Genomic DNA, 18,586 nt, shown 5'->3' on the forward strand with positions numbered 1-18,586 from the left:
GGTCAGGTCAAAGGCCAGACCATCATACCCGTGGGTCGGACCTTCGTGCTCAAGGGTAGTCTACCTATCTCCGACGTGCTATGAAGGCGGAGGAACTCCATGAGGAACATTCTTATATACCGGGCATCGCTGGCTATTCTCCCACCAACCTGCTCACAGTGAGGTGGCGGCGTCAAACAAAGCATCAGCACCAGCTGCAGCAGCAACAGTAACGGGGAAGAAGCACCCGCAGCTGCAGCAGCATGGATGTATGCTAGTGCCAGAGGCACCCCTAACTATTCCTGGCAGCCGACCTGCCCAGTGCCAATCCTGAGCCCGTCTCCTTTACTGCACTTGGTGATGCTGCCACTTATAAACTCCTCACATCAGTTCACTCGGTACGCCTCATAAGCCACTGGCTAACATTTCCGTACCAGTAAAACCCACGTACTTCTCCAACATGTACTTAGAAGATATCGTCCATGATCCTTCAATGATAAACCAACGCATGCATTACTGACTGGGGAATTCAGTTGTCCGTGCCTTTTCGGTTACCATGAAAATCTGACATGCATGAAAGAAGTCTTAGTATTCGTTTATATACTCTCTAAATACGTGTGAGAACACGGGTACCAGCTAACCTATTTTCAAGGCGATATACATGTGTGCCAGCTGCCTCTGATGGGTAAAAATATGTCATTCAATAGTGGTAAGTATGAGGTGCCTTGGTGCCGGTCGCTCCTCACCTGTTCGTGCGTCTGGGAGTGCCAGCCCTGCGTGAGGTGCTGGGGTGCCAGGCGCCCCTCACCTATAGAGTGTCTGGGAGCGCCAACCCTGCGTGAGGTGCTGGGGTGCCAGGCGCCCCTCACCTGTAGTGTGCCTGGGAGTGCCAACCCTGCGTGAGGTGCTGGGGTGCCAGGCGCCACTCACCTGTCGTGTGCCCCAGTGCCAATCCGGCTTCTCCACACACCAGGTGTCCCCCGAGGCGTGACGTCAGTAGTCCATCAGTCGCAGCCTCACCATCTGACACCCTCGTCACCTCAGTTGGTGCAGCCTTACCCGAACACCACCTGTGAACACCTGATTACATCCACCACACCTGCGCTCCATATCCAGCCCCAAGCCCTCTCTTTATTTCTCTCTCGTGTGCATTATGCACCACTGTATCACCAGTGCATTACCCTCACGTGCCTCAGCCAGTGACCCAATACCCCAAGCAACTCTCATCTGGTACCCAGCCAACGGATATCGTAGTGAGGCAACGACTAGCGGTGAGTGTGGTCGTTACAAAACAAGTCGGCCCAGTCACCGTGCAAACACCAGCCCACTTCACAACCATTATCCACAGATCTTGGGAGGCTATCCTCTTTAGACTTACAGCGACCATGATGGTTTACTCTAGCCACACACACACACACACACGGGCCTCCGTAGTGTAGTGGTTAGGGTTACTAACCAAGAGTCAGCCTGGGCTTGCCGGGGGTCGGACCTACATGCGTTCGAATCCTGGGTGAGGCAGTCAGCCCATACCAAACCCAGGTGGTCGATATATATATATATATATATATATATATATATATATATATATATATATATATATATATATATATATATATATATATATATAATTACACACGAGTAAAGACATGGTAAATATATACAAGGTTAAGAGACGGGGCAATAAGAGTGTAAAACTCTCTCCTCGTAACACGCAAATAGTAATCACACGACACAGACGGCCCCCTGGTGGTCTGGTGCACAATGACTCGACACACACACACAAACGAAGCCAGCTCGCCGCCAGGCACTGGTGTCAACTGGAGGTATGTCCACGCACCTACGGTCAACATAAAAGTAGGACTCGACGCGGAGCTGTTGCGGGTACGAATCAGTCAAGCCTTCAGTCACATAGCGCCAGTCGTTGCTAATGAACCACTGCCACATATGTTGCAAGGGTGCAGTTAAGGAGCCAACACCACGTCATACAACAGTAAGTGTGTCAGGTAGTACGTTTTAAGCATCCACTGCAGAACACCTTCCCGGCTCGTGACTCCATCCGCATATAACGCACGGTATCTATGACACAAACGGACGTCTCTTGCACCTACACTACCCAAGACACACTCCCGTTGCACAGACACCAGTACATACACACAGCTGCATCGTCACTACATTTAGCCTCAGTCGACGTACCTTCCCTTCAGTTTAGTTCCACACCTGACGATTCATTTCCCAGCTCATCCCTGACTTACCACAAGGACACCGCCCGGGAGAAGGGAATCACGCCGTGTATATACTTACTCAACTCTGGCCACCACTCACCTGAGGACAGAAGAGAATAACATTAATCAACATCAAGTTGTCTTTCCGATTACATAATAAGAGTAAGACTACCTTGACACAAGAACACTATATCATTACTTACAAGCTAACGAGCGCAAACAGCACGACACATCCCACAAAGTAAATCTATGTTACACAAACCACCAGACTCAGCTATCGTCTTAATGACTTTCCTGTGGTATGGTAAAAAAGTATTTCGGTTATCGATTTTCTTTGTTATTACCTTCTCCACGGCTATTAACCCTTTACAGGTAACCAACAAGGGGTGTAGAAAAAAGACAGTATTAAACTAATTCTAACAGAAATACCAAGATGGGGGTTATATAAGTGTACTGTTCTTTGTTTCCCAGCGCATCGGATGGGACCATCCTTGCAAAGAGTTCGTATGGATTTCTGTCCGGCTGTGGCGCTGACATGCAACTCGGAGACGAGGGATCTCTGGTATCAGGAGATGAAGGTGGCGGGAATGATGCAGTACATGTGAGTGTTTTGTAAACTGGAGATTTACCATAAATCACTTCATATCACAAAAATCACTACAAAAATCATGGTTACCTCTAAGTTCATGCCAGCTACCAACAGTGAGACCCAAATCCCTTATACGCACCACTGTCTAAGGACGTGTTTCCTGATAGACTTCTGTATAATCGGTTCCTGACAAAATCGCATCACTATCTCTAATAAGGAATGCCAGTAACATATCGCTTCACCATTGTCTCCAATGTTATCAAATCAGAGATTTCTCGTAACCAAACAAAAACATATGATGAATAATTCAAATGACGGTCCATTGGTCGTTCAAATTATGTTTTGTGACCTCGGACTGTCTGACAGATCTTATCACTACGTTCCGAGAATCGAACATCCAGCAAAAACCCTAAAGTCAACTTCAGCTTTTTCACCAAGGTATCAAAAGCCAACACCTGACGGAGGTCGGAACGAAGGAAATCACGCGAGTTTTATTCGTCATAATTCTGGAAATACTTCCAAAGTAATTTCATCATTACAAGATCTAAACGACGAACAAATACATTCACCACGTAAGCATGATGGAGGACGACCTGAGCATCGCACCACAGCCGTGTTCAAGGAGTTGGCTGTTTTTTTCTTTTTTCTTTTTTTTTTTACTTTCTACGTGCTCACCTCAAGTCACATCCTGGGAAAGACAGAACTCTCTTTGTTGGAAACCACTGGCACAAATCCTTTGTTTATACAAACCTATTCGTTCTCCTTGCCATGAAATTCTCATTTTTTTGCAAAAGTACTTTCATATTGAGGAAATCAAATTAGGATAAACTTTGTAACTGCTGTGAGTAACTTCTGTTAAATTCAGTTTGTAGCCGTTTACAATCTGGCATACCCTTGCCTCTCTGCTTAAAGTTCTATTTACTTGCTACTAATTAAGACAGCTGCCTACTTTTCTGGCCGAGTTAAAACAAAGGGCTCTGGCGCTGTAGCGTCTGTGGCTGGCAAAAGCTCCAGAATTGTGTGTGTGTGCTCGTTAACCTCGCTAACGACAGTACGACCCTTGGGCATGACAGCCTGGCCTTGACTTGAACTCGTGAGGCTCAAAGTTACAGGCTTGGAGATCACACGCCATGGTTGTAGAGTCTTAATCAAGGGTCGAACCTTCGTTATCAAGGGTCGAATCGTTGCCTTCAACGCTAAAGCCTTAAACTCAAGGATGGCGCAGTCATTTTTTTTTAACAGTGACGGACACTGCACGAGCAAAATATGCCTCACCCAAGGCCACCTCCCGCGAAAGAGAAGAAGTAAAAGTCGTGCTCAGAGGGCGACACCACCGTCGTGCTCTGGTGGAGAGAGGTGCTACGCTGTTCAGCCGCGGCGAGTCATAAGGAACCATAATGTTACAGGCAGGGAGAGGCTGAGCCAGGCAGTCAGCTGCCAAAACACTACGCCTCCCGCCACACTCACTGTTTACACTGACAGTCGCCACTTTCACAGTCACCGACTGACCCCACTGGGACCCAGTCACACGCTACACCATCACTAACGGATATAAGTAGCAAAGGAATTCAATATATATATCACAAGTGACTACTGTTGGCGATTCCATGAGCAGATGGGAAACTCTGGAGTAATTTTGAGATTACTGAAGGAGTTATGGCGAGTAAGAGATAGAAAGCATGGGATATTGAAGAAGGGTTTATATTGAAGGGGTAAGTAATCGGTGGGGATATACACTTGGTGTTAGAAAAAAAATGGCCCATGGTTCGAGTGAAGAGCTTGTGGGTACTTTACGGGAACCTAACTCGTGTCCTCATATACTTCCGCACATACTTAATTCGACTTCACTTTCAGTCTGCATTTCAGATTCTCTAAGTGTTCTTATACCTTTATACTCTCCTTACATGATGTTTACGTCCACTACTGAAAACCTCCTTCACGCAAACTCACCAAAACATTTCTCGACCTCCCTGTCTTGACAATGGATACAGCAGGTCCGACTGTACCTCCCTCACCTGTATACCATCGGTACGATGCTTTGGGAGGTGGAGTCCTGTCCATACAGCTTGCTCCGGACCAAGCCGTAGTGTCGCTCCCCTGTTCAATCAGGCTCTTGGAAGTCGCGGCCCGTGCGCCTATATACAACCTCTACCAGAAGTGGAAAATTAAATCGCTTATGAAAGTTTCGTCCGTTCTCAAGCTTCACTGTAGGCTTTCCCAAGGACGGCACTTTTGTTAAAAGGTGATCATTTAAACAAACAACACCTGACGAGCGAGGAAAACATTCATACGAGAAAAGAATTCACCCGGAAGAAACGCAGGGAGCAAGGTTTATCAAGAAGCCCCACCAGAAATGCTCTTAAATTTTAACGTTTTCTGAGATATCATTTAAGCTCTGCAAGAGACAGTCTTTCTGGAATATATATATATATATATATATATATATATATATATATATATATATATATATATATATATATACATATATAAATGGAGGAAGAGAACTTCCTAAACCATCGATGTAAGGAGCAAGTCAGGCATGGTAAGGCCCTACAACTTTGTGGACACGGTCTCTCGACCTGAAACTTTGCAGACAAAGGAAATCGACTTTCAGTGTTGGCAAGTATGTGTAATCGACCGAGAACTTTGCAGCTTTGGGCTTGCTGGGTTACTAAACTCACTCCCTCTTCCTGCCTTCCATAAATCACTTCAAACCAAATTCCATAATTTTTTCTCCAATTCTACAAGAAGAGCATGACCGCCGCAGCAAGATCGCTCGAGAGAGATTTCATATACTCTGGCAAGTGCCAGCACTTTTGGTTCAGTTAGGGACTTTAGTCTTCTGTGGTTCGTTTGAATTCGAATCAAGCCGCGCATCACTAAGTCAAAAAAAGAAAAACAAATCTCATTAAGTAGTCTTCTGTGGTTCGTTTGAATTCGAATCAAGCCGCGCATCACTAAGTCAAAAAAAGAAAAACAAATCTCATTAAGAACATTTGACTGAGAGGAGAAAGTTGTGAAAGTCTGAAGGCCGGCGGGAGTTGTAAGGTTGTAAGTACGCTATGGTGATTGTAATTTGTCTGGGCCCTGTGATGAGAGGACCCAGCTGGCGACCACGACCTCCTTCTGCAGGTGTTGTTGTTCTCCGGCGTGAGACACAGGGAGCTGCAGTCCACGTCTGTTGATGTTCTGTTGTTATTTCGTGTTCAGCAACTTAATGCAGTCCACCCTGGCTGGAGAGACCGTTGTACTTATATACAACCTAAACAGGGTAAGGTACTCGAGTGTGCCTTGCGGAAGACATGTGTTGCAAGTCATGTGTTGTGATGGGAGGATAAGGTGTGTAGCTGTGTACCAATCGACGGCACTGCTTCTTAGAGTTTTGTGTTGGTTATGTGATTCGTAGGATTTTGATCCGGGTCTCTATCAGCCGTTAGTTTATTTGTACCTATTATCTATCGCTGTAAATGTCTGACCCTTGTCTGATGAGGCCTTCTAGTGTCTGGCTGAGTCCATGCGACCATATGTGCGTATGGCATCCAGTGATGGTGGGATTGCTTCACCGCAACGTGACCCCCGCGTTTTGCGGGGCCTCGACCGTGTTTTAACAGGTCAAAGGTCACGTCCCGCAGGCCCTCCCGTCAAGGTTTATTGGTCCTTCACGTGCCTTACCTACCAGCTGTGGTGCCTACCTCCCTCTCCTCAGGTTGGAAGACGTCAGACTCCGTCCTAGATGCCACATATGAAGTTCACACACACACACACACACACACACACACACACACACACACACACACACACACACACACACACAGAGCAGCGGCAGCAGATAACTTATCAAATGTTGATTGTATAATGAAATTTGGCAGAAAACAGTATGTACAAGAACAGTTCTCAAAGATGGTTTCTAGCAGTTGTGATATGCTCAGTGTTCTCTACTATGACTGGCGAGAGGGAGGCACTGGAGATGGCTCCTGCTGTGGGCGCTGACGCGGGTTTAGACCTTACATCAGGAGCCACGGTGCTGTGGCTGAGCTTGTTATCACCTGGTCTTCACCACAGTGAGTCTTGGCCACTTCCACACGCCTCTGAAAGCGTGAGGCTAGGGTTCATGCGTGCCTCCCCCAGAGGCCTGAGGCGTACGGCTCAGGCAAGTACACCAACGCACCAGGGGTGCCACGGTTCGGAAGGGCCCGTCAACGTTACGTAGGTGCTAACCCTGATCCAGTGTGTGTTTGGCAGCGGGGGGTGCAGTACATTAATTTGGTTTACGCCTAGACACCCGCCACTTTCTCTCCACTGACTTGTGTGGATATGATGAATCATTATAATCAGTAATGGAATAATCTACAGCCTCTATTCAGCAGTCGCTTCATGGCTGAACTGTTGTGCCTCACTCTCTTTTACAAGGAAGAGAGTGGGTGGAAATGTGGGAGGCAAGTGGGAAAGTAAGGGGGGCCATCTGGTGGTGCCGGTCGTCGTCCAATACCCAGGATAACGGGACGGTCATGGGCGTCATGCAGGCCAGGGAAGACCCAGAGGATCACATCCTCGCTCTTACTGCCCACACGAAAGAAGACGTGATGGACAAACTCACGTTTCCTCCCCATTGCACACCCGTTGTCCTTTTCTCCGCCAACACAACCTGAATCCCCCAACTCCCCACCACACTGTCCAGGTCGTGTCGTCTCTATTATGCTGGTCGTCTGGCCTTAGTGCATCAGCTGTAAGGATATGAGAAGCCTTCACGTGGGGTCACTGGCCCCCTACAAGACAAGGTACCTGCTCCATGTTGCTACTGTCTTCGTAAAGCGTTCTGAGCAACGTTGACATCAAGGTGTTGGAAGTATATATATATATATATATATATATATATATATATATATATATATATATATATATATATATATATATATATATATACTGACACTATTTCATAAGTTTGTAATTGGATAACTGTTGAGCCTCACCTTACCTAACGTATATCTTACGCATATATTACGATATAACCTCGGGCCTCCTTGTTAATCTTCTCATCTTCACAGGGAACAGCGCCACGGAGCCACAAGAGTACGGATCGTAAAATCAATTTCCTCCTCTTATGACGTATGGCGCCTCTACCTTCACCGTAATCTAACGTGCATATCGTACCATGTGTTTAGCCCCGAATATAGTCCATAATTTCCGTGTGCGTATCATCTCTCTCGGGTTTACGCTCCACTGAACGGACTCCAAGTGTTCAAGCGTTCCCGGCACTTTGCAAGTCCGACCTTATCACTATGGCTGGTTGAAGAAGCCTTAACGGTCAAGTCAATCGCACTGATGTGCTCAGGCGTCGCACAGTTGTGCACACGGGGCTAAGGAGCGATGTTAATACATTCAAGATCACAAGCGATTCCTTCGCGTGTTTTCTTCATTCTCTCTTCTTATAAGGTTCTCAAGATCCCTCCCACTATCATCATGGGCGCTACAAGGTACTACATCCTTTGTACTCACAGCTGATAAGATCACCCCATAAGTTGTCTTGGTAGGGGCAAAGGCATAAAGACTTCCACAGTGAACAACAAATGACCGGAATAAACATACAAATGTGAGGATGAATATCGATAGTGCTCAAGTGTGTTTACGTGTCGCTGTTACGGAAAACTTACTTTATCAGCAGTACGAATCGTTTTAATTTATCACATTCTATTCGGTAACTAACCTTCTCTTGGTAATTATGTTTGGTTACCGATTCCTCATAAGTAAAAGCCATAAGTACCCACTGGAAGCACTCGAGTAGAAAACCAATATGTCAACAGAAGATATTTAAGACAGACCATTTCCTGCCCACGACGGTCTGTCTGTGTCTTACAGACCCGAAGGGAAAATCCTCTGACCTGTACTCATCGTAGAGAAATAATCTGCTACTGATTTTCATAAGCAATCCACGTTCTACTTTTAATGCGGGTGACCAGTCTTCAGTTTTGTGCACCAGCGGCCTTAGTTCATCGAGGATACAATGCCTAATTTCACCGTTTACGTGTGCATAAACATCAGCGGAGGGTCGAAAACCTGTCTTTGCTGTAGTAAACATAATTCTCGAAAGCATGTGGTATCATGAATCATAATATTCCTCACCACACACACTACCATTCCTCGCCCAGGAAAAGATCATTCAGGTTACCGAGGAGACGACTGCCTGGGAAGTACCTCAGAGGGGGAAGGTCTATGTTTGGACTTTTACTTTTCCTAATTTGCATGGATGACGTTGCCAATTTCCTGTCAACATGCCCACCCCAGTCGACGAGACGACTGTCTGCACTTCTGCCCCTGGTCTTGAGCGCCTCAGTCGTCTTAACAGTACGCAAGTCGACCCACAAAACTCCTCGGCTATCACCAATAACCTGGCATTAAATCTTATACAGACGGTAATCCGTTTAGAGCTGGATAATTCATATCTCTGCTGGACACAGACAAAACCGGATTTCCAGAATTATACATATCGAACGAGTCATCACTATCAATGGACATTACCCTACCTAAATAGTCTGAAAGCATATAATAGAACGGCCTGGAATACTGCCTCGCATCCATAACCTTCCAGGCAAGTTGCTCCGATATTACTGGCCAGTCCTCCCACATCTAATTTATTGCATTACCACCTGGACTGAAGCCCTCAAGGCCCCTACCAAACCCTGTTGTTATTCCCCACAGGTTTGTAATCAGATTAATCGCAGGTGTCCCGTTTCTCACTCCTGCTAACCTCACATTTAACCGGAATTAATTTCACAATTAATCAAAGGTGAAACTATTTTCATCTACCCGATGTTCAAGAGAATGAACAGCTGACCAGACCACAGGATCCTGACGAAGGAAAGAGTATATTACAAGCAGACAGACTAGAGCTTCTGGAACACTGGGGTACCTCGTACGAAGACCTCTTTTTATCCAGGAGATCCATCTTAGATATAGGCACTCCCACCCTAGATTACTGCATCCAGCAACCTCAGGGACACCTGACCAATATCCGATTCTAAATCTGGTTGTAAGAAATATATCTCTCAGATATACTTCACCGTGCTTCAGCTTGTATCAATGTATGAACCAGGGGTGTCAGGTTCTTATATACCTGTCGTATGCTCAATTCACGAGTTTTCATTTGCAAACATTTTCCTGTACAAAGGTCAAACATAAATGATAAGTGAGAAGCCCTGGGGTACCTTTTGACCTCCAGCAGTTAGCATATATATATATATATATATATATATATATATATATATATATATATATATATATATATATATATATATATATATGAGATCATCCTACATGAAAAAAGAGACATGGACAGGATGGAGAGACTGCAGCATCGAGTTCCCAAGATGTTTCCCGGGCTGAGAACAAATCCTATGAGAGCAGAATAAACAATAGTTTGTCTTGAACCAATTAACACAACTGTAGACTATAATGAATACATCTCCTACTGCCAAATAAGACAGCATTCCAAAGGTTCAACCATTTGCGATTGAAACCCCTGAACACGACGTTGCGACCCTTGAGTACGACTGTACGGTACGACCCCTTGCGTATGTTTGGCGTAGTCTTTGACCAGACCCTTATTAGAGTGAGGTCTAAAGGCGGGGCTATCATACGTTAAGGTTGCGTACCCTCGTTCAAAAGAGTCGTCCTCTGTTGTGCTCAAGGCGTCTAAATCATCTACTATAAACGTATCAGTAAGGCACATCGGACAAACACACGCACACAGAGCGGACGACCCAACCACCACTTGGCCTCAGACCAACTCGGCTAAAAACATCCCGTTGGAATATACCATCAAAGAACCACAAGTCTACTGCGGGTGGTGATTTATACGTGGCAGTTCAGATACGGTGTTGTTTGGCGGCTTCTATCATGGAGGAAGGATGTCAAATACATAGCTACTCTGAATCAACATACATAGGATGGGAATATATATATACGATGAACTGTACCTTGACTGTTTCCAGGGAACACCTGAGTAACCCGACACTGGTAACATGAATATTTTGTACACACTGCGTATTCCAAGAGCTTTATATTCATGGCTACCAAGAGCACTGTACAGACATCCTGTAATTTATTACTCTCCCTCACTACGTGTATCACTATGATCTGATAGGAGCTAAATCCTGACAATGAGGACATAAGACTGTATCCTCTACAAGTGGATCTCAATTCAAACGAGAGGTTTCGGAGCTGAATCAGTTCTCTTAACCGAGACCAGGAAATTCACTGGAAAGAACACACGACATCGTCTGTTGAACATGGGAAAACAAAACCTTCCTCTTCAGGTCAATGAACCTATGATCTTCACGTCTGTGGATCGATTACAAAAGTCTGTGTCTGCGACACGTGAGTACATTCCTCATGTAAGGCTGTTCAGAAACGGCTCCATCTCCCGAGGTAGACAACAAGTAATATGAAGTTGTAGGTAAGGTCTGTTTACAAACCGGGCACGTAGTTCTGACGGGTGGGCAAAAGTGGATTTATAGGAAAGGAAAGGGGATGAGGAGTACGTTTACAGGCAACAAACCAGCTGCTGAAAGGAGAAGGTATATGGGCAGAAAGTAGAGGTAAGAGGAGGATAATTCAACCATGGTTGAAATGGGTGGTATAGGAGGACCAAAAAGATAAAAACTGCTTGGACCGGAGGGAAGCATGAGGGTATGGTACAGATCGAGGCCTTGGGTGGTATAAGGGCAGGATAGAAACAAGGAGCATGACGAAGACTGAGGAGCCACCTGGGAGAACTTTCACCCCGGGTCATGCTGCGCACGCCACCATCGCTGCCCTCCGGCTCTCGCTATGACCATATTCATGAGGAGGGGAGAGACGACCATCACCTGCTGCTTGGCTAACGACCTCCACCTGCTGCCTGGTCGACGACCCCCACCAGCGTAGAGTACCTCCAAGCCAAACCTCCCCAGCCCTACAAAACACTGGGATTCCTGATGTTGTCATAGCCAGGGGAAAGTGAGGAAAAACCCCCTCCCATCTAACCCTGTCGGTGTCTGCCAGCCTCCCACCTGTGTCCACCTAACAACACACATACACACGCAGTCTCTGGCTACAGCCAATGGCCATTATTTCCCCGCCAGTCAGAGTATGTTGTGCGTGGTACTGCCAAACAGCATATGCCCCTCCTGCTGTGAGGTCGGCAGCCAACATCTAAATCTAAGGCACGAGCAAGGTGTTGCATGGAACACTCAACGTCGTCTAGACTGCAGCACTGTTACTGGGAGCGAAGTATGAATAATAGGTGTAAATATCATTCAGGAAATCTGAAAAATATCTACACTGAGTCCACTGCCAAAGGTGGAATTTATGAACCAAGTATTAGATTATAACTTTTTAAATGAGGTACAATTCACAAGATTCAAACTGGATTAGTAGCTCTTACGCCAAACATTTCTTTAGTCACTAGGAAACAAGTGTGTAATGTGTCGAGGAAGTGATTAAAGGCTTTTTCAAGTAACGACGACCGAGGTTATGCTGCAGGTTCAAGTGCAACACTCCCGACGATAGAACGGATGGACGCACAACGAAGGGCAGCTGGTCTCTGCCACTCTACCCTGGCGACACAAAAACCGTCCACAAACGCCCATTTCTTCAGTCTTCAGTATAAACAAACAACGTTCATTACGGTCCGACAATACTGAAAAAGAACAAGAACCCTCAACAGTACCAACTTCGTCAGCTTTGGTACAATAAAAGGCCGGAACAAGTGCTCGTCCCTCCTAGTTGGAAAACATAATATCACGCAGCTCTCTTAATATAAACCATGCAATCTTCGGAGGCTACGCCATCACGTAGTTCCTAAGACAAATGGGTTTCACCAAGGGGCGCCGTCCTTACCCTGCTACCGGGATCTTCCATGACAGTGTTCCAGGAGCACCTGCCGGCCATTACCAGCATGCATAATGGTGGCAGGCATGGGGGAAGACAGTGACCTGCAATCCTAACAATAAATCGTCCTTATCTCCTGTGCTCCCGGAGTTGTACTTCGCCAGGGGTCCGCACCGTCTACAGCAAGGAGCATCACCCTGTGTGTAATATATATATATATATATATATATATATATATATATATATATATATATATATATATATATATATATATATGCATATATTTTTCTTTCTGCCCCAGGAGGCCTCTCTATCTTTGTAAGGTCCCGTAGCGCTCATGAGGTTAGCCACGTCCATCGGTCGAGGCCATAGGTTAAACAGACTAATGATGTGTGTGCGTCTATGTGTAAGGAGTGCACGGTAAGTAAGTATCAAGTGCTCGGTGTCTTCGTAATGGTACTGCATCATGGGCATGATGGGTCTTGGGATGTGCTGAAATGGAGTTTGTAGTGTTGTAGGGATGGGCGATATCCAGAGCGTAAACGGAAGACTCGTGTTTGTCTGGGGAGTGTGGATTATGGCGGGTATACATGTCTGGCGGGGTGGAGTTTCAGACTGAGTTGAGGGGGTAGTTGTCTGGTGATGGTTGGGTTATTCAGTGTATATGTGTTTTGTCAAGTGTTATACTTGCGGGTGGGGATCTGTGGCTATAGGTTACTAAAATGTGAGGCAAGGGTAAGCTTTAGATTTCTACCTGAGGGTTTGTAGTTTGTTACAGAGACGGTTTGGATGGGAAAGGGTTTCAGGCTGTTGCACAGGACTGAGAGCTCAGCACGATAAGGTGGGACTGTACTGGGAGGAACTTTGTTTTACCGTGAGGGTGTCGAGTGTTTGTGGTTGTTAAGCATCCTTTAGAAAGAGCTTGCTCAATCTGTCATGAGCTCTAATTTCTCAAAAGGAAAAGCCATATAAAAAATGCATCGGTAACAAGTTCTTGCTACACTAGCGAAGGGGATGAAGTGGAGAATGAAGTGTTAAGACAATACACTGACGGCTGTACGCTTCATAATGTGGTAAGTTTATCCCCTCTGATCACATGCAACGCTCTTGACACCACCAGCGCGGCGGTACGACCCTTGGGTATAACAGCCTTGGCATCTGACCTACCTCTCAAGGATCATGCAAAAGGCCAGACCGCCATACCCATGGGGTCGTACCGTCGTGCTCAAAATTTGCACTTCTGGGTTGTGCCGTCAAGCACGAGGAGCTGACATTCCCTTTAATCTATGACACAGACAGGCTAAACAAGACACAAGTGAGGTGTAAGCGTAACTCCTCGTGAACCAATTTGAGGGTGTAGTAACTTAAACTCATGTGTTCCTCTGTAAGTAAGAAAAATAAAATAAAAACTACCTTTTTCCTTATACTAAAAAACAGTGGTGTAATACACAAAGCAGGTTCGTCGTAGCTTCGACAACAGTTTCCGGGTCGCCTACAAAGTGGGCGTTAATCTCTCGAGACACTGACACGCTGCAGATTACGTAAACACACACAGCCCTTGATTCTCAAAAAGATTTCGCCACTGGCGCTCGTCTGTAGGGGAGCTTACAAGCTGATAACTCAAATCTGATACACTAAAGGACGTATAGAGGAGAGAGAGAATATAACCAAATGGTGCTGTGATGCAGAACTTCACAACCCGGACGAGGAACCATCGATATGATCCAAGGTTGGGGTTGGGACAGGCAGGCAGGCAGACAGGGGCGGGAGAAGGGCAGCAGAGTAAACAGTGGTGGGTTGGGGAGTCCCGAGTTCGCCCACACCACCACCTGCCTCGCTTCCGTGTTTGTTGACTAGCTGTTGGGGTACTCCCTTCCACACCACCTGTGGTATACACACCTCCCACACCATCTGTGCAACAGAACCTCCACCCACTGCTCCCCGCTACTTTGCTCCACCCGGCTTCCTACCCAAGCTAAACCCACCAGCAGCACCCTCTGCTAATCCCCCCAACACCCACGCCAACGGCTCCACTCACACTACAGCCGCTTCGTCATCCGCAAGGGGGGTTCAGTTTCAGTTTAATCACTTCATCTACCTCCCCACACACCACGGCGAGGGCAAGACATTGCAGTTACTCGACAAAGATGAGTCATTGTGCTGTAAATACAGTAAGGGGAAAATGAGGCAAGTCAGAGGGGTGGTTTGAAGATATCCCTACACTGTAGAGGGGCGAGACATGGGAATAAATGCCCAGTGTACGACTCTCCATCAGGCATCAACACAAGACCGGATCTGCATGACGGTCGCCTCACACTGCAGCCTCCATCTCTTAGCCACAAACTCCTCTGTATTTTTTCTTGTCTTGGATTATCAGGTCTCCTTTTGTATGTCCTTCCATTACACCAACTTTTATTATCTGTATTACTCAATAATAACAAATTCATGCATTCTATACACGGATATCTTATCCTATGCTTCTATAGGTACCAGTATAAAGCCAATCAAATACTCTAGCAGTACATATTCTATGAATGGATACCCATGACTATGCAAAATGTGTACATGGACTTACATATAAACCTTATAGTTGTTTTAGCAAAATGTGTACATGGACTTACATATAAACCTTATAGTTGTTTTAGGGGTAGTCCTCAATCTCCGCTGCTCAGTCTGGAGACCATAGCTCCCTCAGTGTAGGCCCGGTGTACCAAGCTGTTTCTTGCTGCAGTTCGCCATTTGTTACGTACTGAACAACCAGACTGGACTGGTACACCTTGGAGGGTGGTGTCTAGTTGCTTTACAAAACTCAAAACATATAAACCAGGCACAATGGACAAGTTCTCTATACTTGTAAAACTCCTTCAAAACTTAATGATTGCTGAATGCCATAAAAGGTCATTAAGTTCATGAATTCCAATTAACGATGATTTATGATCGAACACTAAACAAGTACCGTAAGGAAAGAAAAATATGAATTTCCAACGCATATGAAATACGTACTTCAGAGACGCCTAAGCACCTGCCACTTTTTGTTATTACTTGCATAAAAAAAAGATGAATTACTTCAATAAACAACGTCTGGCCATCCTTACAGGGAGAACGCGATCATGAGACAAAAACGTAGACAAATTACTTTGGGACCGGGACGGAGGCGCCACTACAACTTAGGTCCGGACGGGCAATGGACTTCAGGACTGGGAAGAGGAGGACCACCGGTGGGTTACAACCGGGCTCTGGACTTGAGACGAGGGCTACTAGCGGCGTCCGGACGCGCTGTGGACTTCGACGACGATAATACAAGGCCTTTCAGGGTGACTCTTCGACACCAGCATGATGGGTTCCTGGTTGGGATCCCCCCAAATAAAAAACACTTGAGCACCAAGATACGAACCCTGGTGTATGACGGGTCATGCCAAGGACCAGCGCATCATACGCAAGAGCCGTACCATCGTGCTCGAGGGTCGTACCATCGTGCTCGAGGGTCGTACCATCGTGTTCAAGGGTCGTACTATCGTGTTCAAGGGTCGTACCATCGTGTTCAAGGGTCGTACTATCGTGTTCAAGGGTCGTACTATCGTGTTCAAGGGTCGTACCATCGTGTTCAAGGGTCGTGCCGTCGTGATCAAGGGTAGTCGTATCATCGATTTACTTACAGAAGACAGAGTGTTTTACTCTATCTGGCACTGAAGTGAACAAGACTAACTTCGTTATACTTGCCCATCGTTGGGATCACAACCACCTGTACCAGCTCCCTTACCCTACCTACCTATCTGTTTACCTAAGCGACTGCTTACCTACCTACCTACTTGTCGGCCCGCCCGCAGAACTGGTTACCCACGACACCAGTTTTTGCCTCTTGAACAAGGTGGTTCTTGGCGCACCTGCTCATCATAATATTCTCTATATACAGCAATGAATGAGCCACTTTCTTTATTACCAGATTAGCTTTACTATGTTTATTGCAAATAAAGACGTACAACGACGATGAAGACGATACATACATACACACACATACACACACACACACACACACACACACACATATATATATATATATATATATATATATATATATATATATATATATATATATATATATATATATTCCTATGAGTCAACGGGGAAAATGAAACACAATAAGTTCCCAAGTGCACTTTCGTGTAATTATCACATCATCAGGGGAGACACAAGAGAGGAATATAACAGTCAGTTGATATACATCGAAGAGACGAAGCTAGGACGCCATTTGGTAAACATGCGATTGTCCAAGACAATCGCATGTTTACCAATCGAACCCCCCCTCCCCCCCCTTACCCTAACCTAACGCTTTACCTTGCCTTACCTTACGTGAACGTCGCGTTGGCTTCGGAGGTGTTCTATCCCAAGAACTCTGGAAAAGGAACAGCTACCAGGTACAAACTATTGATCTGTAAGGAAGCCAGCTTAGCAGAATGAAGCGTTTCTGTGATATTCTCAGAAACAACAGAAAAGAATACAAGAGAAGAAGTTGAAGAAGAATTTGGTAGATTTGGTAAATTCGCACTTAGCATCTTCGGCCATTTTTTTTTTTTTTTTTTGGGGGGGGGGGTTCATGGGTTAAGACAGAGGCCAATTTGAATGTTAGGTGAGTGTTGTAGATCAAAAGTTGGCGCATGTTGAGATGTTTGCCCTGCATTTTTCTAAAACGTGCCTTGGCCATACATACGTGCAAGGTTTACTCAAGTGTATGCTACTTATGGTGTACTGATACCTGGGTGTGATCCACCCCATCAACCATTTTAAATGGTGGTGGTTTTAGTGGTGGCAAGCTGTCACGAACTCGGCATCCACTACTGACACACACCACTGAGGAGAGGCTGTTCAGTGGGGTGGCCAGGAGGCGACAAGCTGCCAAATTTCATATCTCGACGGCTATTTATATATACATAAAAAAGGTTTGATGATTATGCACCTCCACATGCGCACTCTCCCAGAAACCCAAACGATCATCATCAATATGTCTCCCGATTCACCGGGAAGACAACTAAAACTGTGCGACGCCTGATTACGACATCCATTTCAGGGGGTCGGCGTCAACAGAAGGCGAGCATGAGGGATGCAGAGGGCGTCATATTCCAACCCCCCAGACAACTGGTGCCCCATGAGGGTTTCTCAGTAATCTAGATTTGTTTTTCTTTACTCTGAGGATCGTGTTTTATCAGAGCGTGTCGCTCCTGTGTGGTATCCCCACCGCCAGAGGACAGTCCACAGTGGTTGATTCATCACCAGTGGCAGGACCTCCGTGCATTGACTCGCTAATCCAACCCAAGAACAAGTGAGCAACGAGGAGCAAAGTAATCCCAGAAATACCATGAGCAGACATACAGACTTTTTCGAGATAGAAAAAAATATATAAAAATCAATAATAGCAAGACATCTAAGGAGTGCACCGCACAGCATACAAAAATATAAAACTGTAGCAGCAATTTAGAGTTAAACTAAGTCCTCATGGAAGGAGCTTGGTTGTAGACTAAGATCCTGGGATAGTAAGTAGCCCCCGATATGTATATATATATATATATATATATATATATATATATATATATATATATATATATATATATATATATAAATTATATATTCAGAGAGTCCTCCCTATGTATTTCTACCTGTCATTACCCTGAGCTGTGTGTCGTCTTATCATCACCTCCTTTACACATTTACACAGGTTCTCACAATTGTGTGTGTGAACCATTCTTCTCCCCCCCCCCCCCCTCCGAGAGCCCCCCGGCTCAGTCTGAGAAGATGTAGAAACTGTTCATAACTTTTGCTAACAAAGGTCGTGGCGACTGCAGGGCCAACACTCTCCAGGTAAACAAGGTGAGGGAGACTCGCGGTATGTGATCAAGTTGCAGGTTTATGCAGAGAGATATCTATGTGTATACGA

General features: G+C 45.6%; 1 protein-coding gene across 1 annotated transcript in view; it reads right to left on the reverse strand.

Annotated features, from left to right (window-relative positions):
- Positions 1-18,586, reverse strand: part of LOC139760946 (unconventional myosin-XVIIIa-like) — a 281,136-nt gene that overhangs the window by 182,423 nt on the left and 80,127 nt on the right. The window lies entirely within an intron of this gene.

Source organism: Panulirus ornatus, chromosome 38, assembly GCF_036320965.1.
Source record: "Panulirus ornatus isolate Po-2019 chromosome 38, ASM3632096v1, whole genome shotgun sequence".
Taxonomy (NCBI): Eukaryota; Metazoa; Arthropoda; class Malacostraca; order Decapoda; family Palinuridae; genus Panulirus; species Panulirus ornatus.